Genomic DNA, 24306 nt, shown 5'->3' with positions numbered 1-24306 from the left:
TCTCTACCTTCATTTCTCTCCTGCTTCTTATCTGCTAGTCATGTGGGCATTCTGGAAGTTTTGAGAACAAATCAAGCTTTTTTTTTTTTTTTATTACATTAAAAATTTTATTTTATTTTATTTATTTTTTGGCTGTGTTGGGTCTTTGTTGCTGTGCATGGGCTTTCTCTAGTTGCGTCGAGCGGGGGCTACTCTTCATTGTGGTGCGCGGACTTCTCATTGCAGTGGCTTCTCTTTTTGCAGAGCACGGGCTTTAGGCGCATGGGCTTCAGTAGTTGTGGCACGCGGGCTCAGTCGTTGTGGTGCACGGGCTTAGTTGCTCCGCAGCATGTGGGATCCTCCCAGACCAGGGATCGAACCCGTGTCCCCTGAGTTGGTGGGCGGATTCTTAACCACTGCACCACCAGGGAAGTCCCAAGCTCTTTCTTACAAAAGGATTTTGCATTTGCTATCATCTTCCTGGAATGCTTCCTTCATCTTTTCTCTCAGGTCTCAGCTTAAATGAAACCTCCTCAGAGAAATTTGGTCCTGACAAACCATAATTAAAAAAAAAAATTTCTAACTAGGTCCTTGGTTATTCTATCATAGCACTCTACTCATTTTCTTCCTAGTACTTGGAATGGTTTAGAATTAATTTACTTTGTTTACTTGTTAAGTGTGTCTCCACAATAGACTGTAAACTCTTTGATACATTAAATCTGGTTCTTTGCTGCAAACCTGTGACCTAGCACTGGGCTTGGTACCTAGAAGGTATTCGATGAATATTCGCTTAGTCAACAAATAAATAAGTTTTGGTAGAACTTCTTGAATCCTGTCTGTGCATTCAGAATGCTTCTTTAAGACCCATAATGATATCCATTTTATGAACAGGAACACTTTTGTGTCTACCAGGATTTTGTCTTCAGCCTCTTCTATTTTCTCTCACAGTTCTCCATGGATTAGAGTCTCCTAACCTAACCCATTATCCCAGACATTTCTTTTAATTTTAGGCTGCTATTACTGTGAGTCTTCTGAATACAATACAGGTAACTTAAACATACTTTTTTCAAAGCCAAACTGTTATTTTCTCCCCAAACTTTGTTCTTTCTGTATACCAAGATCAGAGTCCCCACAATTCACCCAGTCCACCAAGCTAGCAATGTGAGTCCTCTGGACTACTGCTCTACTTCATCCCACATCTGATCAAGGAAGTCCAGCCCACTTTAGCTCAGATATGTCTCTCAGTCGGATTGCTTATTTCACCTTTGCTGCCTGTGCTTTAGCACATGTCACACTCCATCTCAGAGACCTTTTATCTCTTTATTGTCTGCAGGATAAATTCTAAATGTCTTCCCATAGTGTGCCATGCCATGCTTACCCTTTAAGAATTAGCTCACATATTATCTGTGTGAAGCTCCTTAGTGAATTTCCCTTCTGATATCCTATACTGCATTGTGCGCACATTTAATTGAGCACTTATCATGTTGAATTGTTGTGATCTGTCCATTAAATTTTGGACTTTTAAAAGACAGTGTCTGACCATCTCCAGCATCTAGCAAGGTGCTTTTTGCATAGTTTCAGTTGGTGTTTAATGTCTGTTTTCAAAATGAATGATGATCAGTGAGGTCAGATGGGTTCCCCAAGGTAACATGCCTCTCTGTGGAAGATTGAGCTTAGGTTCTCTGATGCTTTTGCCTACTGTAGTGTTGGCATAAAGAGGCACTTTGAGGAGAAGACTTTACACCCTTCTGTAATCTACAGCCTTTCTTCCCTATTTATCAATCCCACATAAATTTACAGTGTAAAGAAAAATAACATGGTTATCTTGCAAACATAGGCCAAGACTAGCCCCACCTTCCAACCAGTTCACCTAAGTCCCCTTCTATAAAAATGACATTCCATACTTGCTTATTTAGATTGCATTACGTAGACTTCATAGCTGATTTAAATATGCAGATTAGCACAATGCACTTATGACTGATGAAAAACTGTCTGTGATTTACTAATTCATGTATTTTTTTGGTAGTCATCAGACATGAGATTACTCTGACAAAAGAACAGGTTAATGACAAGTCTGAGATCAATTTGTATCACTTGGATTTTCATGTACATGTTCACTACATTTAATAACTCATTAGTAACTCCAGCATAGATCAGTAGACTAAAATGGAAATACACTGTTTTTCAAAACACTAGGGCAGTTTTTGTGTTAGATTGGTTATTAAATACTATCACATGAAATTCTTGCAAATTGAATGTTATCTCCCATGGGATTTTATAAATGTTTGTTAAATAACTTCATAGTCTGAAACAGGGGTTGGCAAACTGTGGCCACTGGGCCAAATACAACCTATCTCCTGTTTTTGTATGGTTGCACACTAAGAATAGTTTTTGCATTTTTTGTGGCCTCTGTTGTGACCTCTCCCGTTGCGGAGCACAGGCTCCGGATGCGCAGGCTCAGCGGCCATGGCTCACGGGCCCAGCCGCTCCGCGGCATGTGGGATCCTCCCGGACCAGGGCACGAACCCATGTCCCCTGCATCGGCAGGCGGACTCTCAACCACTGCGCCACCAGGGAAGCCCCAGTTTTTGCATTTTTAAGTGTTTGAAAAAAACTGAAAGAAGAATGATATTTTTTAACACATGAAAATTACATGAAATTCACATTTCAGTGTTCCTAAAGTTTTATTGAGACTCAGCCATGCTCATTTGTCTATGTATTGTTCGTCTATGTATCGTCTATGGCTACTTTTGTGCTACAACTGCCCAGTTGAGCAGCTACAACAGGGATTGTAATGGCCCACAAAGCCTAGAAGTCTACTCTTTGGACCTTTACAGAAAACCTTTGCCTACCCTTGGTCTGAAATATAGCAGAGACTGTCCAAATCCCATCAGGTCCCACCCACCCCTGTAGTACAAAGTCCTTGTCACTGTCTGAGGGCTTTCTCTGGGCCTGAGTCCCCTTGCCTGGGTTCTCAGCAGGTTGGAAACAGCCACAAATCGACACCTTTGGGGAGTAGCTTTGCATCAGTGACTATTAATGGATAGATACCCAGCCTCCCTTGTCCCTCGACTGGGCATGTTCAATACTGACTGTCAGAGTCCTCTTTGGTTGCCCACAGTGTTAACTGCCTCAGTAAAACACCCTTCACTGACTTCTACTCCACCACACTGTTTCCTGTGTTCTCCTTCCAGATCAACTAGTTGTACTAGAATCCTTGTTGTAGAGTGTGCTTCTGGGGGGAATCCAAACTAAGACAAATGTGAATTATTCGTGTATATATATTATTTAGGGTGTCACTTTGATATGTAAGCTACTCAGGTTTGATGAAAAATTTCTAACCAAACATTTGGGCCATTTATTTTTCTTACTACTAAAGGAAATGCAGGTTTTATTAATTGATAGTTTTATTCTGTATGACATATATTGGTCAAATTTATCCTGAAAGATGCAGTTTGATAATTTTCTCATAGTTTTGAACATAATGCCTGTTCCAGGAGAGTGATTCTTGAAGTATTGAATTAATCTTTCATATTACAAAATCTTCCTTTTATCTTTTGTAAAATTTATATTTTCTTCTTTTATACTAATAAAACTTTTCTGCTTCCTCTTCAGAGAACTTCAGTCCAAATTTTATTTTGCATCAATAATAGATGGAAGCAAACTCAGTATAAGAGGTGGCCAAGATAATTTTTTTCCATATGATAATTAGCTATAGGTTCAGAATGTTTAAAAAGAAATATTTCATAGCTCTATGGAAGATGTCCATATTTTGTTCTTTGTATACCCCTCATATTTTTTCCCCTAGTGGTTAGTTAAAATTAATTAAATGTGTCAGACCTAAACCCCTGCCATTTATCCTTTAAGATTCTGTAGGTGTCTATTGCTTGAATAAAACTTTAATTTTACCACTTAAGTTACATTGCCTGTTTTTTTTTTCATTTGCTTAATGAACATAATATTTGATGCTCCTAAACTGTTTCAAGGAATAGAACACATGTTTAAGGACTTAATGAAAAAACTCTGGGACTTTCCTGGCAGCACAGTGGTTAAGAACAGGGGTTCAAGCCCTGGTTGGGGAAGATCCTACGTGCCGCGGAGCAGCTAAGCCCGTGCGCCACAACTACTGAGCCTGTGCTCTAGAGCCCACAAGCCACAACTACTGAGCCTGCGTACCACAACTACTTAAGCCCACACACCTAGAACCCATGCTCCGCAACAAGAGAAGCCAGGGCAATGAGAAGCTCGTGCACCCCAACGAGGAGTAGCCCCCGCTCGGCACAACTAGAGAAAGCCCATGCACAGCAATGAAGACCCAGCGCAACCAAAAATAAATTAAAAAAAAAAAAAAAACCCCGAGGAATAAAGTATTTTATTGTTTGTTTTCACCACATTAATGTTTTATTGTTTAAACAATTATACTGCCTCAAATTACTTTGATATTTTCCAGTTTTTACCTCTTTTTTAGTGTATATGTTAATGTAATATATTGTTTAACAATTTTAGAGACATGGTTATATGAAAAAAGTTGAATTATGTTTAAAATACATTTTAAAGTTGCATTTAAAATACTACCATTTGTGTAAAAAAAGATACATATATTTGTATATGCCGAGGATATATTTAGAACAATACAGGGGAAACTAGTGGCCACATTTTTCTTTGAGGATGGGAACGGGAGACCAGAATCAGAGGTGAAAGGGAGACATACTTTTCACTGTACACTTTTTACACTATTTGTGGGGTTTTTTTTTTACTGTTTATATGAATAACTTTAAAAAGGAAGTTAAAAAGAAATAAAAGAAAGAAGGAAGAAGGCAAACAAGGAGACTCTGGTGTTAGAGGGATCCAGGTTTGAATACCAGTTAAGCCACTTACTGACCACATGATTTTATTCACATCACTTAATCTCTCTGCTCTTATTTATAAAGTGCAGATAATACAATTATAATACATTCATAAAAGCACTTTGCACACTGCCTGGTACCTAGTAAGTCTCCAGTAAATGGTTATGTGACCATATGCATTATTAATATTTAAAGTAATCTTCTGCCCTGACTTCTACACAGAGTAGGTTTTTGTTTATCCACTCACTCAGCACATGTTTTCTGAGCATTGTCTTATTGACAGGTACAATAAGTAGCCTGGGAAGTCACACTGCATCACTTCTGCTGTACTCTGTTGGTCAAAGGAGTCATAAGATTCAAGGGGAGAGGCTGTAGACCACGTTTCAATGGGAGGAGTATAAAGAATTTGCTGTCATCTTCAATCTACCTCAGTCTGCTTTTTGGTTGCAGATTATTTATATCCCTCTCACTTGCAAAATATACGTACCCCTTCCAAGGTTTTCTAAAATGTCATTCTACTACAGCATCAGCTCATAATCCAGGAGCTCTTTATCTAAATCAGATCCAGATGTGGCTGAGGTTCCTCACGTTTGGTAACTTGGGTACAGTTCCTTGAGTTCAGATCCAGTTGCTCTGAAGACCTGTTCATTAAAGAGACTGATTATCTGTCCTCTTCCACACTGTTAACCCTCCCCACCCCCAAGCATACCTTGGTGAGACAGAGATAGGATCACTGCAGAAGATGTTCCATTAAAAAGGCTTCCCTGGTAGTGCAGTGTTTGAGAATCCATCTGCCAATGCAGGGGATGCGGATTCGAGCCCTGGTCCGGGAAGGTCCCACATGCCACGGAGCAACCAAGCCCGTGTGCCACAACTACTGAGCCTGTGCTCTAGAACCCGTGAGCCACAACTACTGAAGCCTGTGCACCTAGAGGCCATGACCCACAACAAGAGAAGCCACCGCAGTGAAAAACCCATGCACTGCAACAAAGAGGAGCCCTTGCTCACTGCAACTAGATAAAAAGCCCACATGCAGCAACAAAGACCCAATGCAGCCAAAAATAAATTAAAAAAAAAAAAAAGCTCAGTTAAAAAAAAAAGGGGGGGGGCGGAGAACAGAAGGCTTATACCCCTTAGTGATTATGGCAAGTAGAAAAAGGGCCCCCAAGGGTGTCTATGTCCTAATCTCCAGAATCTGTGAATATGTTACTTTACATGGCAAAAGGGACTTTGCAGGTGTGATTAAGGTTAAAGGACCTGAAATGGGAAGATTATTCTGGATTTTCCAGGTCACCTGAGCCACCTGAGTCCTTAGAAGTGGAAGAGGAAGAAGAGTGAGTCAGAGAAAGACTGCTGCTGGCTATGAAGGTGGAGAATGGAGGCCATGAGCTAAGGAATGTGATGACCTCCAGAAGCTGGAAATGGCCATCCTTTTACAGCTGGCAAGAAAATAGGAAACTCATTCCTATAATCTCAAGCTATTGAATTTTGCCAAACACCAGAATGAGCAGGAAACAGATTCTGTCTTAGAGCCTCCAGAGAGCCCTGCCAACATTTGGTTTTAGTCTGGTGAAAATTGCACCTGATTTCTGATCTAGAGAACTATAAGATCATAAATTTGTGTTGTTTCAATTCAGTAAATTTGTGGTAATTTGTTATGGCAGCAGTGGAAAATAAGTCCCCTGATCAATAGCAATTCTGAAATCCAACTTGGCACAGGCTGCCGGTTCCTTGATCAGGCCCTGGCTCTGCCCTGGTTATACGTCTCTGTGCTCTTGGCTCCACACTCTAAGATCTTTGGTTCTGCCCTCTGTATCATCCTTCCTTTTCCATGGCCCATGTGGTAGTTGGGCAGACTAAACCTGCTTTCCACCCTCTGTAGAACATTGGTGGCACTATGGCTCTTCTTCCTTGTCCCCTTTAGTCTAAGTCAATGGTGCTCCTGTTAGTACAATTTTCTTAAAAGTTTTGTGGGTTTTCTATGAATCTCGTTGGGGTTTACTGCATTAGATAAATTCATTCCCTCTGAATTAAATCACAGCAAATATTCTTGTCTGCTCTTGCCTGCCAGCTCATTACAAATACAGTGTAATGCAGTTGTTCTCACTTTTTAGTGCACATCAGAATCACATGGGACTGATGCCTGGGCCTTATATGTAGAAATCCTAATTAATTTGTCTGGGGTGTGGTCTGGACAGTAAAAGTTTTAAAAGTTCCCCAGGTGATTCTAACAAGGATCCAAGATTGAGAACAGCTGCCTTTAAACAACATTTTACTATTGCTTGTAGTCAGAGTTTCAAAACATTTATTTTGTCTTGAACTCCTAAACTTCTTTTTTCTATAGGAATTTCCTAAAGGATTAAATGAGTGATAAGGCAGTATTTTTAGGTCTCCACGTTGTAGTAAACTGTTAAATTCAGAGTAACAAAAGCTATAGTTAGCTTTTCAATTTTATAAAATGATTTTGACACAAACCAGAAATTTTACAGCCATCCTAAGAATAGTGTGAATAGATGCTTTCAATTAACTCTATGGAATTATTGTTTTTATTTCATGGTTTTTAAATCTAGCTTCTATATTAGGCACTTTGGAAATGATGATCAATTCTTCAGTACTGTTTAGGATAGAACATTACCTTTTACATTTTAATAAGATTTATAAGTTACATTTTATAACTTTACATTTTATAAGAACGAAATACAGTGAATAGGAAGACATCCCCCTACTGCCTGCAAATTAATGTATCCAGAGTTGCCCACGTTGCTATGTGTGGCTTTAAATATAGGATATTCTGGTTCATTACATGCACTCTTTGTGAGCAGTGTCTTTTTAAAACTGATTTTGGTTGGTGTTAGAAGGAATGCTTTTCTTGTTTGGCAGCTGGGTATGAATTTAATTATTGAAAATAAATATGATCTAATGTTACATTGAGCTTTCTGAATAACAGGATAATTTGGTCAGCACTGCTATCTAAAAAGGCCTGGAAGAAAGCCAAATCACAAGAAGCAACTGCTCTGGTGAGGAGGAAATTATTGGCAAATTCATGTGATTTACTCCATTTAACATACATTTTAAAAGCAGGTGTAGACATATATATGGAGTCTAAAAAAAAAATGGTTATGAAGAACCTAGGGGCAGGACAGGAATAAAGATGCAGACATAGAGAATGGACTTGAGGGCATGGGAAGGGGGAAGGGTAAGCTGGGACGAAGTGAGAGAGTGGCATGGACTTATATATACTACCAAATGTGAAATAGATAGCTAGTGGGAAGCAGCCGCATAGCACAGGGAGATCAGGTCTGTGCTTTGTGACCACCTAGAGGGGTGGGATAGGGAGGGTGGGAGGGAGATGCAAGAGGAAGGAGATATGGTGATATTTGTATATGTATAGCTGATTCACTTTGTTATACAGCAGAAACTAACACACCATTGTAAAGCAATTATACTCCGATAAAGATGTTAAAAAAAAAGCGGGTGTAGATTTGCTTGATACTCTAATGCTTCTGTATCTTGTGACTTGGTTACAGAGAAATGTTATAGAAAGGAAATGGCTGCTGATGTGTGTTCTCCATTTAACACGTGGTTTCACAACCAAAGCTATTGTCCCTGTGTAGAACTGCTGTCTACAGTGGCAGCTGGATTTGAAGGTGCAAGACCAGGAGCATTTGCAATGTGAACGTGTTCTTGGCACTGAAACTACATAGGCAGAGGAGAGAAACAAGGTTTGAAATGCGTAGAACCAGAAACCAGTAATATATGAAAGAAACTTAATGAGAAGCGTTGTCAAATTGGAAAAAAAAAAAAAAACTAAAAATTTACTCAACATTCCGTATTAGGTGTTGTAAAAGAAACGTTTAGAATCTATTTGTAATAAAAAGCAAAAATCTGCCAACCATGCTAGAAGAAAGATTGAATTACTTTTCTATTCTCTCTGTAGAAAATATGAGCTAATTGTTGTCATTTAAAGACATGGTCAATGAGTGTACAGATTATGTATGTAGTAAACAGTCTTAAAAATCTGTCAGATATGTCAGCTTTAAAAAAATGAGTAATTCATTGTTATTTATTTTCTCATTCTAAATAAATATTCACTTTTGTGCCAATTTTAAAAAATTGAAAAAAAATTGTAAGTCTGTGTATTAAGCAACCGTGGGTCTGCCCCTGCCTTTTTTTTTTTTTTGCGGTACGCGGGCTTCTCACTGTTATGGCCTCTCCCGTTGCGGAGCACAGGCTCCGGATGCGCAGGCTCAGCAGCTGTGGCTCACGGGCCCAGCCGCTCCGAGGCATGTGGGATCCTCCCAGACCAGGGCACGAATCCGCGTCCCCTGCATCGGCAGGCGGACTGTCAACCACTGCGCCACCAGGGAAGCCCATGCCCCTGCCATTTTGATTGAAGAAATTCACCTTAACAGACTTTTCCTTATCTCCTTCTGGATCATAACTTACTTCTTATACTTTCCTATGCCTTCACTCCTGCCTTTAAATCTGTGCTTTTACTGATGACTGGATCACTTCAGGGCTAAATGTCTGGGTCTATAGTATTTACTGCTTGTGTTTTTCATCCCAATAGCACAAGACCCCCTTCCTTGATAATGGCTATTCATATGCTAATTTACCAAGGGTACCTGTAGGTATTTTAACAGTTGATCCAGAGAGACCAGGCCTTAAACTTCTGTGGCTATTGGTGTGGGAATGTGAGGGAAATGTGAACGGTTACAGAAAGGGAAAAGCACCGTGGAGGTTTTTAGCAACTCATTAAGTCATAACATTTTCTCTTCCTGTGTTTGTCTCTGTCTGGGAGCTAGTTTGTTGAGCAGGGATTGATTGATCCAGAACATTGAGATGGAAACCTTCAGAAACTGGGAGGGAGAGAGGGAGGAAGAAGGGGAGGGGGTGGGGGGGAAAGGAGGGGAAGGTAGGAAGTAAGGGAGGGAGAGGAAAGGAGAGATTTTGATTTGTAGATTTGTAGTTGGGCAAAATAAATATTAGCTCTGGGGCTGGTGATGGGGACACCTGCAAACTTCCTTGGGCATAGTACACGATAATAAGGCTTTCCTGCTGATCCTGTTGGTTAACCTACCTTAGTAGGTGACTTACTTCACTGGAATATAAAAGGCCATTCCTAATACTTACTAACTGAGGTTAACAAGCTGGTAGGGTGAATGATGCGCAGTTACATAAATGATGAAATCAGTTTAGATTGTGGCTTATAAAGCTTTTGAAAACTGATGTACCAGTTCCTTGATGGATAAAGAAAAGCAGAAACTGCAAGTAAAAAAATCTCCCAAGTGTTAGAAAAAAGTTAAAGAAATTTAATTTCTAATATAGAAGGAGGATGGAAAAGTAAATGAAAGCTGTATTGATGTTTTAAAATTTAAGCTGAAAAAAGTTATGTTAATTCTGAGATCTAATTGTATTACCTGGCACTGGGCAATTTTGAAATTGTGACTGATGGGGATTGGGAGAATATATTTTTTATAAACTTTATGCCAACAAAGTACAAGTGATATAAATAATAAATGCAGAATAAGTAATTTTCATTGTGGGAAATTACTGTTTTGGCAAATAGACAGAACTTTGCATATTTCTTGTGTAGGGATATCAGGAAGCAGTGCTATTGAAAGTGATTTTAAAATTCTTTTACCAAGTCATGTTATTAAGTCACGTTGGTAATGATGTAGATTGTCTCTGTGGAAACCATCTGGTCTGGGGGTTGAGAGTTCAGTAGGGTAAAGTTATTGTTGCAAAACTCCTGCGCTTACTTGCTGTCCAGCTCCTTGTTAGCTGTGTGCCATAGTGCACTGCAGGTACAAACTCCGACCTAGTTACGGAGCAAACTCTATACTTCTGTAATTCGAATTTGCCATGCACTGTTTTCTCTTGACCCTAATTTTCTTATTAAGTTCTGTTGGTATGTTGCAAAAGTCTGTTTTTATGTTAGCCTCTGTTCTTTGACCTTTTTCATCTGTGAAATGGCATTGTCACCTACTGACATTGGATAGGTGTTATGGAGAGTTTTATTTTGCAAGGCATTTTCAAACTTTTTTTCTTGGAGGAGCCCAAGAATATACAATTAACTCATTTATTAAGAGACTATCATGGGTAGGACTTGATTGTACAAAATAATATGTGTATCACTGAGGTATTTTTGGCTTCAAGGAGCGAAGACTGTCCCTTACTGAGCTTAGGCCAAAAAAGGGAAAGAACTGGTTCAGAAGAAGAGGAAGAGTTGAAAATTCAGGGCCTTGGGAAGGTCAACAAGCAGAGTAGCTCCAGGGATCTCTATGGTAAGAACTCATGGAGAATCTCTTTAGGGCACTAGACTTGAAATGCCTCAGCTCCAAATTCCTTCTGTCCTGTGTGACTGCTCAGATTTCAGATCCTAAGAGAGCGAGGCTGATTGAATGCTTGGTCCGGAAGTCTCACCTGGGCCAACTGCAGTGGGAAGGATCTTAGGATGTCATAGTCTTGATCATGTGCTCACCCTTTGCTTAGCAGACCCACAAGGACTCCATGGAATAGAAACCCTTAGAGAAAACGGGGTACTGTTGTCAAAACAGATATCCATTACAAGTCCATCAGGCTACACTGTCCAGACTTGAGTAAATCTCAAAAGAATCAGGTAGTAGGGTAAAATAATTTACTTACTATGTGAGTTTGCTCAAGCTGCCATAACAAGTACCACAGACTGGCTTAAACCACAGATATTAATTTTGCTCACAGTCCTGGAGGCTGGAAGTCCAAGTAAGGCCTTTTCTTGGCTTGTAGATGGCTGTTATCCTCTAGTGCTTCATATTGGTGTTGCTTCTGTGTGTGTTTGGGTCCTAATCTCTTCTTATAAGGACACCAGTCATATTGGATCAGGACCCACCTGCATGACCTCATTTTTATCTTAATGACCACTTTAAAGACCCTATCTCCAAATAGAATCATATTCTGAAGTACTGGGGGTTAGGACTTCAATGTATGAATTTTGGGGGAACATAATTCAAGCCATAATACCTACCTAGTAAGTTGTAGGTTAAATGACAGTGTATTTAAGTGGCCAGCATAGCCTTCAATCAATGGTAGCTAAAATATTGTTACATAGCTCAGAATATTTGTGTTGACCGTAACGTGCCAGGTTATTACACTGGGTACTCTGATACAAAGATGGCTAAATTATGGCTCTTGCTTTTGGGAAGCTCTGTTATACATATTTTGTGTGAATTATGTTAATAGACATATGTGTGTGTGTGTGCTATATGTCTAGGTGCATATGTATAATATATAGCACTTGGTAATCATACCACCTGCCTTCAGAAGACAATCAGTTCCTGCTCTGGCAAACTACATCCTCTCTTCTGTACTCAGAGAATTCAAAATCCTTCATCCATCCCTCAGAATACCTATTGTTTAATTTAGTTCTAGGAAAGGCCCAGAGGTGACAAGCAAGTTAAGCAAACCAAGAGTTAAACTTAAAATAGGAATTATTTTGTATTATATCTTTTATTATCTTTTTAAAAGTGATTTTCCCCACAAATTCTCATGGTTCTTGTAGTTTTTTTTGTGGGGAGAGGAGGTTATGTTTTAAATAAGGCCATACATTTTCTTAAGCAAATCTTTTGTGTATGAGATTTGTTGTTCCTTAGATTTCTTACATTCAGCAAGTTATTTTTGTATGTATGATAAAGCAGAAAACCTGAAACACTCACACATAATATATGAATATATGCTCATTGTAAAAATCCAAACAATATACAGAACTACACAGGGAAAAAGTCAACATCTCTCTTTACATTTTCTCCCTCTAACTCCCTCCAACCCATTCTCATGAACAGCAGCCATGATAAGAATTTAGTTTCCATCCTTTCTTACCTTTTCAAAAAGTATTTTCATAATTGCATAAGAACATACACAGAATTTGGGGACATTTTTATTTTGACAGAAACAGAATTATAATATAGATATTGTTCTAAGGCTTTTCTTTCTTTCTTCTAAAAGATTTTTGCTGGAATTTTTGATGGAATTTTAATACTAATCCTACCACTGGCCCATCTTCTCTCCAGGACTCTTGACTAGTAAACAACCGCCCAGAGGCAGGGAGGAGGGGGACAAAGTACAAGTAATGACTTCTAAGATAGACTAGCTGGGTAAGTGCCCATATCTTTGGAAGGAAGGTTTCCCTGTGAAGTGGCAGTGGTTCAAGAGGAAGAGGCCAAGCCGTCTAAGCAGGTATTCTTGCCCCTTGCTTCCTAAGTCCAGTTACCTAGCCAGCCTATGGCTGGGTGTGCTGGCTTGCCTCTGAGGCTAGGCTCTGCTCTGTGAACCAAAAGCATAGGAACAGGTAGCAGTAGAAAATCAGTGAAAGGTATTCTTATTTTTTTTTTTTTTTTTTTTGCGGTACGCGGGCTTCTCACTGTTGTAGCCTCTCCCGTTGCGGAGCACAGGCTCCGGACGCGCAGGCCCAGCGGCCATGGCTCACGGGCCCAGCCGCTCCGCGGCATGTGGGATCTTCCCAGATCGGGGCACGAACCCGTGTCCCCTGCATCGGCAGGCGGACTCCCAACCACTGTGCCACCAGGGAAGCCCTGTATTCTTACTTTTAAGCAATAGTAGCCCTGCTACTAGTCAAATTTGATCCAAGCATCAGGCTAATAACATTAACAATTCCCCTTCTCACAGGAGGCAGAAGAGTAGCTGGGAAGTGGGTGGAGAGATGGCCTGGGAGCATAGGTGGGAGTATGCCCTCTCCCATGGGCTGACATGGAGATGTGAAGCAGAAGGAAAACATCTTCGCCAGCAAATATATCTTGGAGACCTTACCATTTCAGCACATGGAGATTTAAATCATTTTAAATGGGTGGTATTATTTTATAACTTACATTTATATAGGGTTTTAGAGTTTTAAAAACTTTTGTATTTTTCTCCTAATTTCACTGTCATAACAGTTCTGTGTAGGGCTTATTTGATAGATAAAGGAGTAAAGCCCTAAGGGGGGTCCAGGCATTTGTCAGTGAATTCAAGATCTATGGTCGTCTGGTTCAGTTCCCTTTCCACCATAACATACTGCTTCTTGTTAAATTCTAGTTTACACTAAATTGGACAGGAGTAAATGGCAGCCATTAAAGTAATTTGTTAATAAGAACTCCTCTTCTGAAAGGCCTAATTTCGGCTCTCTGTTGTAAATCTGATTCAACAAGTATTTACTGAAAACTATCACTGACATCTTTATTTTGTATTAGTTTTTATGTTTTGATGCCCAGCATCTGAACCCATGCCTACGTTCAGGATAATTTTGTACCTTATTCATGTTGTTGGGGTAGCATTTGCCCATAATTATAAAGCAGAAACATTGGTGTATCCAGCCTCCCTTGCAGCTAAAATATGTGTTCATAATCTAGATTTAGCTAATTTTTGCACCCACATTAGACATTGAATTGGTAGCTACTGGCCTGAGAAGTCAGGACAGCGAATCCTCTCATCTGGCAGGTGGTTGCTATGAAGTGTTCATATCCAGTTTCCAGGGGCTGTAGGGGTAGCAAGGGTAGTGAATCCTGATGGAGCTTTGCATGTTCCATGCCCCAGATGATGGCGGTGCTGTGGTCTCTGGCATCCAGTCTCCAGAAATAGTGGTTCCTTGTCCACATGGAACTGATTTGGGCTGTGGTTCTCAATATTGACTGGCCTTTTAAAATTTCTGCTCAGTTCTAGATCTAGTTCTCCAAAAATATAGTGATTATATGAGCTTTCAAGTAACCTTTCATTTTTTAAATTTACATGCAATGAATTCATTCTTCGTGGTAGACAGTACTATGGATTTTGACAATGTATAAAGTTATGTACCCACCATTGTCGTCACCCCTCAGCCACTCCCAAACCCTAATCTGTTTTCTATTCCTATAGTTTTCCCTTTTCTAGAAACATCAAGTATTACCCAATAACCTTTTAGTAACTTTTCATTATTACATAAATAACCTTTAAAATTGGTATTAATACATTTATTTTCTGCTTAAATAAGAATAGTCAAAATTTATTGGATGTTTAACGTTTGCTTTGTTCTGTTCTTACTAAGTGCTTTAGATGAATAAACTCATTTAATCCTCACTACAGTTCTAATAGGTAGATCCTCTTATAATCCCCATTTTACACATGAGAAAGCTAAGGCACATGGAAAATAAGGATGCTGTCCAAGGCCACAGAGGTAATAGATGGCAGAGTCAGTATTCAAATCCAGGCAGCTTGGTGCCTGATGTAGGTTTTAACCCTTATGTCTCCTGTGTTGTAAATCAGTCATAATTGGTGTCTTGCACCCATGAATTTGAGTGATAGAACTGGTGAGCAAAAGGTTCAAAGTATACACTCTAATGGATGTTACCACTGAGTTGCAGACACAGACATTATTGAAATAATCCCATCATGAATGCATAATTGCAAATGTAGATAATTGAAGGAAAGGATCATAATCCTTTAGAGTTCATAAACAAACTTGACCTAGACTGGGGGGTTATGGAAAGTTTCCCTGAGAAAATGATACTTTAACAGAGATTGGAATGACTTACTTGGTCAAGACTGTGTGTGTGGGCCCATGGAGCGTGAGACTGGAGCCTTCCAGAGGGAGCTGCAGGTGCCGGGGCCCTGAGGCAGGAGGTGAAGCGGCTGGTCCACCTGGAGCAGCGAGGGCTGGGGGAGTCCCACTGTTTGCCAAGGCAGGGGGAGTTAGAGGTAGGCAGGTGGCCAAATCATGCTGGACCTTGTAGATCATATCAAATACCTGTGAGGCTTTGCCTCCTTCTGGTTCGAAATGACATGAGAGTCTTTAATCACCCACACAAAGTAAGAAAACCAAACAGAGGGCAATGTACCTAAAGGACTATGCTTTCTTTTTCTTTTTAACATCTTTATTGGAGTATAATTGCTTTACAATTAGTTTCTGCCGTATAACAAAGTGAATCAACTATATGTACACATATATCCCCATATCTCCTCCCTCTTGCATCTCCCTCCCACCCTCCCTATCCCACCCTCCTAGGTGGTCACAAAGCACTGAGCTGATCTCCCTGTGCTATGCAGCTACTTCCCACTAGCCATCTGTTTTACATTTGGTAGTGTGTATATGTCAATTCTACTCTCTCACTTCGTCCCAGCTTACCCTTCCCCCTCCCTGTGTCCTCAAGTTCATTCTCTACATCTGTGTCTTTATTCATGTCCTGCCCCTAGGTTCATCAGAACCTTTTTTTTTTTTTTTAGATTCCATATATATGTGTTAGCATACGGTATTTGTTTTTCTCTTTTTGACTTACTTCACTCTGTATGACAGACTCTAGGTCCATCCACCTCACTACAAATAACTCAATTTCGTTTCTTTTTATGGCTGAGTACTATTCCATTGTATATATGTGCCACATCTTCTTCACCTATTCATCTGTTGATGGACACTTAGGTTGTTTCCATGTCCTGGCTATTGTAAATAGAGCTGCAGTGAACATTGTGGTACATGACTCTTTTTGAATTATGGTTTTCTCAGGGTATATGCCCAGAAGTGGGACTGCTGGGTCATATGGTAGTTCTATTTTTAGTTTATTAAGGAACCTCCATACTGTTCTCCATAGTGGCTGTATCAATTTACATTCCCACCAACAGTGCAAGAGGGTTCCCTTTTTTCCACACCCTCTCCAGCATTTATTGTTTGTAGATTTTTTGATGATGGCCATTCTGACCGGTGTGAGGTGATATATCAGTGTAGTTCTGATTTGCATTTCTCTGAGGACTATGCTTTCTCATGGAACAAGACTCTTGTGATGGGAAGGTAGTGGGCACAGGATCTCTTGCATATTTCCTGGAAGGTATCCTTGGACCACCTGCCTTACCTCAGGAGGTTTCTGGGGATATATTGGGACCCGCTGATGTGCACAGGAGCACTATAAGGATGACTTCTGTTCATTGTTAGGCCTGAAATTGTTACAGAATTTCTCCAAACCTCACTGCAGAGTGTGTATTTCGTGTCCCTTAGTGACTGGTAGGTCTCTCAATCAGTACAACAAAATCAGCAAACAGACACAGGCTGTTCACTCTGGGGGCTTCATAGACCCAGACTTCAGTGAACCATAGCCATGTTAGAATGAAGCATTATTTTGCAAATAAAGACAGGTTAACCCAACACAAAGAGACAGGTTAAGTTGGCCAGGGTTACAAAAGCAGTGAATGAAAGATCACAACTAATTCTCATGCTTTTTGACCTCCAGCCTACTTGACATGTACTTTGACACACATATTTCTAAAACAGTTCAACAACAATCATTGTTTAAATGGCTTAATTTGATAACACTGGCCATGCATTTGTATTTGATAGAAAGTAGATCTAGGTGTTCAAGAAACACACAGTTGAATTTTTCCTAGATACTGCAAGTGATTTTCAGAAAACTAATTTAAAAATCAGCAACAGAAGGCCTATGGTAATTTTTAAAAACTTTTTTTCATAATTTTACGTTTGACTAATCTTTTATAACATCCAAATGTATGGGCATGAGTTCGTGCTGAGAGGAAGACTTTCACAAATCTAGGAACTGAGGAAGACCGTAAGGCATTCAGAAAATAAGTTAATGTTCTGAGGTGCATTAATTAATACTTTTGACTACCCTGACCAGTCAAGATCCTCAGAGACATAAACCCCAATTTCAAATCCAATTAAAATGATATCCATTATGAAATTAACCCATGTACATTCAAATCTTGAAATAAAATGACATAGTCTCAAGACACCAATTAATCAAACATGCAAAAATATGTCAAGAAAATTATTAATCCATCTATTCTGATTTTATATCTCAAAGGTCTTCAAGCTTCTTATGTATTAGAAGTATTATATACTACATCAGTTCTTCTTCACTTCATTTAAAAGATAACCCTGAAAAAATATTTCACCATATGCTTGTTTTAGATGCAGTGAAAAAATGTTCTTTTCAAAGCATGTGGTGATATAATTAGGTGTCTCTGAATCCAGCAACGTTGGAAAGAGAACTGTATGAACTAAATTGAAACAATTTGCTCCTCTGGTGTTCCCCCCACCCCCATCATCACAGTATCTTCTCTGGGTTATCGTTGTGTTAATAAAGAAATACTATCCTAAGCACTCGAAGATGAGAAAATCTGCTGTCACCTCCCATAGCTATGGCGAATAGAATCCCAGCCTGCTCCCTCTGCCCTTTCCCTGTGTAAACCTGTGTGACTCATGTTTGCTGGTTGAGGAGTTCTGGCATCACTCCAGCATCATTGACATTGGTGTAAAGTTCTGTGGCCAGGAGCCTGCTTTTATCTATGGCTTAGCTACCTTTCTTCATCCGCCTCTTGGGATTATCTTCTAAATACTAATGGTGAAAGGCCTTGCATTTCTTTTACTTCAATAAAAGGGTTTGTTTTAACATACTTCTTCCTGTTTTGCTGTACTCAATCTCTAAAGAAAAGAAAAAGTTTGAAAATAGATTCTATATGATATAATGATAAGGACATTGGTTATTTGTTAGGAGAAATGTAAAGTTAAAGATTCATGTTTTGAAATCTGGGAAACAAAGCATCATGGCTTCAGATGGATTTGGGTGTGATCTTGTATACTGTTTTTTCTTCATTTTTCCAACTCATTAGCATGTACATTTACCAGTGCATTAAGGGTAGTAGGATTTGTCACATTTTAAACAAATTCATGAGTATATTTGAATAATGAACCTTTCATTTTAGGACACCAGTGTTTAATATTCCACTGATTATCAGAGTCTGGATTCTTGAAAAAATTTTTTTCTTTAAAGTATCTGACTGGAGTGAATAATATGTGTTTATCTTAGGCATATGTTGTTTTCAGCCAAATTCATTGCAAACTGATACGGTAAGTTTCACTAATTTTAAGTCCTATTTTTACATCATTTATAGTGAGTATTCTTGGTTTTGGTTAACAGGTGAAACTGTCAGAAAACAAATGTGGATTGTACAGCAATATACATAGCAGATAGATGCTACCAAGAGTGGTGAATCATGATCACTCAATGGATTATTTGCCTTGTTTCTTTTGTGACATTTTGGTAGGTATTGAAGAAATGAATCATTTTCTCTAGCTTTCCCAGTACAGTGACTTTCTAATCAACTTGTTGTTACTTGTATCAGGGGACAGGTACCTCCTGAGGTGAAATGCTGGCACGAACGAAATCCTATTCCCTAGCACAGTGGTTTGCAAACTTGTGCATATATCAGAGTCACCTGGAGGTTTATTAAAATACAGATTACTGGGCCTCAGTCCCAGAGGTTTTGGTTCAGTAGGTCAGCAATGGGGCTGCAGTGTTTGCTTATCAAATAAGTTCCCAGGTGAAAATGACATACTGGCCTGGGAACCACATTTTGAGAATCGCTCCTATAGTACAGCCCCAAGTACCTGTCCTCTGGTCAGTCATTTCTGTGTCCCAGGGGAGATGGTGAAGTGTCCTACTGCTTATTGATCTTACATATACCATGTAAAGAGTGTGAACCTCAGTTTCCTCACCTGTAAAGTGGAATAATAATACTTAACTCATGTAAGTATTTACATGAGACAACATGAGGCACTTAGCATAAAGCCTTAGAAATATGAGTTTTCAATGGTTGGCAGCTATTATTGTTAGTAATAATAATATTATCAATAAAAATACAAAGTGCCCAAACGTTAGGGATACTAAATGACTTTCTTCTAAATGGACCCCTGGTAAAATGACAGAATCTTGGATTTGGATGAGATCCCTCAGAAGAACCTTCTCTCTATCATTGCTTCATCTGTTATTTATTGAGCATTTACTAAGTGCCGGCCACTGTTCACTCTCTAATATATAGTCTTTGATATAGCAATTATTGATCCTCTGAATAAACACCTACAGGAGAAGCCTACTCAGTACTTTAGACCAGTCCCCATTCCATGTTCAGATTACTTTAATGGTTAGAAATTTGTTCCATAATGTAGTAAAATCTGCATCTCTATTAACTTCCACTCACCGAAACATTGTATATTAATCTAAAAGCAACACAAAGCTCTTGTTGTCAGTATGTGGCAGTTATTATGTGGTAACTTCCTTTAAGAAGTTTGAAATAAAATTTATTCTTTGAGTGTTAAATTTAAAGAACAATATAAAAGAGGACATATAGATACATACGTAGCCACCTTACAAATGTGAGTGATTCCAGCCTACAAAAAATGGACTCTAGGTTGCAAACTCAGAAGCTTCAGAGAACTAGACAGTTAAAAACAAACAAAAAAATAGTTCAGGGCCTATGAAGTGGGTAAATTTTTTAGCACCATCAATCGGGAATATTATTTTGCTGAGTGTTAGGTGAAAGTCCTATTGATAACAAGAATATACTCTCTTTAGGTAAACTAGATTATATTGTCCATGGAGGAACATAAAGACTTAATATTGTTATGGGTTGAATTGTGTCCCTACAAAGATGTTCAAATCCTTACTCCTGTTGGTATCTGTGAATGTGACATTATTTGGAAGTAGGTTCTTTGCAGATATAATCGAGTTAAATGAGGTCATACTGGTTTAGGGTGGGCCCTGATCAAATGACTGGTGTTCTTATAAGAAGAGGGAAATTAGGACACAGACACAGACACAAGAGAATGTCATGTGACTATGGAAGCAGAAGTTGGAATGATTCATCTATAAATCAAGGAATGCCAGTAGTCCAGACAGAGTTTTATGTAATTTACTACAAGACATACACCTTCCTCAGAACGCGACTTCCACCTGGTTGGATGAATGTCATAATAATATACAAATATATGAAATCCATATGAATGTTGATGATGTTGGTTGTGGTCATCGTACACTGTGTAATCCATATAATCCGCATAACTGTCCCTATTGGCCTTGCCTGGCAAATTTGCTTTGCAAGAATAGCCAGAAAAGAATGCATCAATCAGAAAGGTTGGTCAGCTTACCCAGGAAACAGAAGACAGTCTCTGGGGAAACATTAACATTGCTCATCCAGTCTTTGTTCCGGGGAGTCAGATTTGCAGGTCTGTTCCTACTGTGTAATGGTAACGCAGGCTCAGTTACTCTGGTGCTGTTCAGCGTCCGAATCATACTGTCACTCCTTTACATGGGTTGTATGCTCATGTGCTAATTGTCATTTGACCTCCATGACTTGAGCTGGGCAGGCAGATTGAGTGGTTGGTTCCCTGTGATTGTTCTTTCACTAAAGGCCTTAAGTTTGCCTTCTGGTATCAATGTTGTTGTTGCTCTCTTGCACGGATGGAACTACTCTCTGTGTTCTGACATATCAGATTTCGTAGCTGTTGGCAGCATTCACTTCCTTGCTGGCTGTTGGACAGAGACTGCCCTCACTTCCTTGTTATATGGCCCTCTCTATACAGTAGCTCACAACATGGAAGCTGGCTTCTTCGAAGCCAGCAAGGGAGAGTCTCCTAGCATCATGGACATTCCCATATTAAGTAATCTAATCACATATACGTAATCACATGCATCCCATTACTGTTACCATATTTTATTGGTTAGAAACAGGTTCTGCCCACCGTCAAGCAGAGGGGATTATACAAGGGTGTGAATAACCAGGAAAAATGGATCATAGGGCCATCTTAGAGTCTGTGTGCCAAAACTGAATATATATCTGCTCAGCTAGAGTCTATGTTTCCTAGCCTTCCTTGTAGCTAGGGGTGGCTCTAAGTTTTGGCCAATGGGAAGATAGCGGAATTAGTGGGTGGAAGTTTTGGAATCTATTTAAAAAAGGAAGCTTCTTGCCTTTCACTGCTCTTTGCCCCTTCCTACAAGTGACAATGTGAATACAGTACTAGTGAGTAGTGTTGACCATGCAGGTGAAGATAACCCTAGGAGATGATAGAGGAAGAGCATGAAACGACTGCATCCTTGGATAACCTTGTACAGCAGAGTCACTTTGCCAACCCCGGAATGTGCACTTCTGAACTGTTACATGAGAGCAAAATAATTCTTTGTTTCTCTAACTGTGTTTTGGAGCCTCTTTGTTATAGCAACCTAACTTTTACCTATTCATAGCAGTTCATTCTCAAGATAGACTATCTCAGCATGGTGGGTCAGCTGCTTGGCACTCCCTGAATCATGGGAACCACTCACAAACCTACCTGAACTGGAGGATAGGGTACAAGACAAAGAGCAACACGTATTCACTACAACAGACTTCATAAACTTTTATTTTATGTGGGAAAGACATCACCTTAAAAGCAAACTTTTAAGTTTGTACAAGAAAGACATTACCTTAAAAACATGCTTATAGGGAAGAAAAAACAAGTTTCTAATATTAACTTAATCTTCCTGACATTAAAAAATGATTTTAATAGGTAACTTCTAGTTTTCTATTGCTATGTATTAAATTGTTCCAAAATTTAGTGACTTAAAAGAACAGGAATAATTTTAGTTTTCTCTCTCATGATTCTGGGGTAGTTGGGCTCAGCTAGGCGGTTCTTACTTGGGATGTCCATTTAGTAGTGGTCAGATAGTGACTGGGGCTAGGTCATCTCCAAACTCACTCCCTCATGTGTCTGGAGGTTGATGCTGGCTCTTGGCTGTCACCTCAGCTGGGGCTGTTGACCAGAACACCTTCATGTGGTTCTCAGTGAGGTCTTTCCTCTTCCTCCTGCTGTGGTGACTGATTCCAAGAGGGAGTATCCCAAGGGGCCCAGGTGGAAACAGTATCACCTTTTATAGCCTGTGCTCTGAAATCGAATCACTTCTGCCATAATCATAGACCTTGCCAGATTTAAGGAGAAGGGAACATGTACCCTCTCAGCGGGAGAAGTGAGCTCTCAAGGTCACATTGTAAGAGAATTGGTAATGGGAGGTCTCATGGTGGTCATGCTGGAGAGTACTATCAGTTGCAGTCAACCCTTTGGCCATAATAATTTAAATTCCTCCCTTGTGCAAAATACACTTATTCTGTCCCCTTCCACTGAGTCACACTCTTTGATGGCATTTGCTCAAAGTCCAGGATCTTGTCATGGAAGTGAGGCTCAGGTACAGGTGCAGCTTCTTGAATGTGTTTCCTCGGGTACATCTCCTTGAGTCCCATTCCTCTCAGTTTGTAGACCTATGAACTAAAGTGACAGACTTCCTTCCTCCCGCACCCCAACATACAGCTGTGGGATAGTGCCCCAAGGCTAAAACAAGAGGGACAGCCACTGATTTACAGCTTGTTTCCTGAGTCAGTACACCTGCTTGGCTCCTGGCTCCATCCACCTTCTGTGCTCTTGGTTCTGCCCTGAGTCATCCTTTAAAAAAATTTTTTTTCCAATAAGAAAACTTGAGTTTGCAATTGAGAAGCCTTCTCAGCCTGCTTCCTGCCTATAAAATAGTAGGGGTTCAAAGTCCTCTTTTTATTTAGTATTAATCTGTTCTTTTTGTTCTAAGATGGCAGTGGTTCCACCAGAATAATTCTCTTAATAAAACACTGTGAGTTTGTGTGTCTTTAAACGTAATAATCCTATTTCTTCAAGCGAAACTCTTCTTTACCAGAGCTCGTGTGACACTGGTGTAGGACGACATCCTTAAGATTCCGATAGGCCCAATTATTCAACTGAGTGGATCTTCAAGGCATGCTCTCAAGAGCCTTGAAAAGATTTGGGTCTGATTGAAGGGGTCTATGAGGTACTATTTTAGATATTTCTAAAATCCTAACAAAACATTTTAGTCGTGCCCTCGGTTTCATTTTTAGACCGTGTTTTCCTGATAGCGCACTGGATTTCATCTCTGCCCAGAAGCTACTTTTAATTTTAGAATCATTTGCTGTCTAGAGAGGCTGGGAGTAAGAAATCGTTTTATTTTCAAACCCAGCAAGTCTTGGCGCCTCTATATTAACAGTTCATTCTTTAGCTCTTTCCTTTTGCATTTTATCACTGGCAGGGAGAAGGAACCAGGTGGCAATTTCAGTATCCTGCCTGAAAATCTCCTTAGCTAGATCTTCTAGTTCATTAGGTACATTTTGCATTTTCCACTTTACCATAGGCGACAGTGTTGCCAAACTTTGCGACTCTTCATGACAAGTGCACCGTTTCCTCTTGCTTCCGGTGACATTGGCCTTACTTTGCTTGAGCCCTTGCTGGCAGCCTCCTTAAGGCCCTCAGGTGCCACTAACGCGTTCATGGAAGTTCTTTAGCTTTCCACCAACAGTCTCCTCAGTGTTCTTCCATTTTCTGCTCACAACCTGGTCCCAAAGACAATGCTGCATGTCTTAGGATTTTGTTAACGACAGCATCCCAGTTCCGGGAGCCAGAATCCTTCTTAACTATCTACTGTTAGGAAACAAATCACTCCAAGGCATAATGGCTTAAAACAACAACAATCTGTTCATTATTACCTCCTGTGGTGGTGGGGTAGACTGGGCTCAGTTAGGCATTTCTCACTTGAGATCAATCTTGCGATGGCAGTCAGATGGTGGCTAGGGCTGGGACTTCAGCTCAGGCTATTTTTGTTGCCATGTTGAAAAATACAATCTG

The sequence above is a fragment of the Phocoena sinus genome, chromosome 3 (genome assembly GCF_008692025.1).
Source record: "Phocoena sinus isolate mPhoSin1 chromosome 3, mPhoSin1.pri, whole genome shotgun sequence".
In the NCBI taxonomy this organism is placed as follows: Eukaryota; Metazoa; Chordata; class Mammalia; order Artiodactyla; family Phocoenidae; genus Phocoena; species Phocoena sinus.
The sequence above is the reverse complement of the archived record's forward strand: the minus strand, read 5'-3'. Positions refer to the sequence as shown.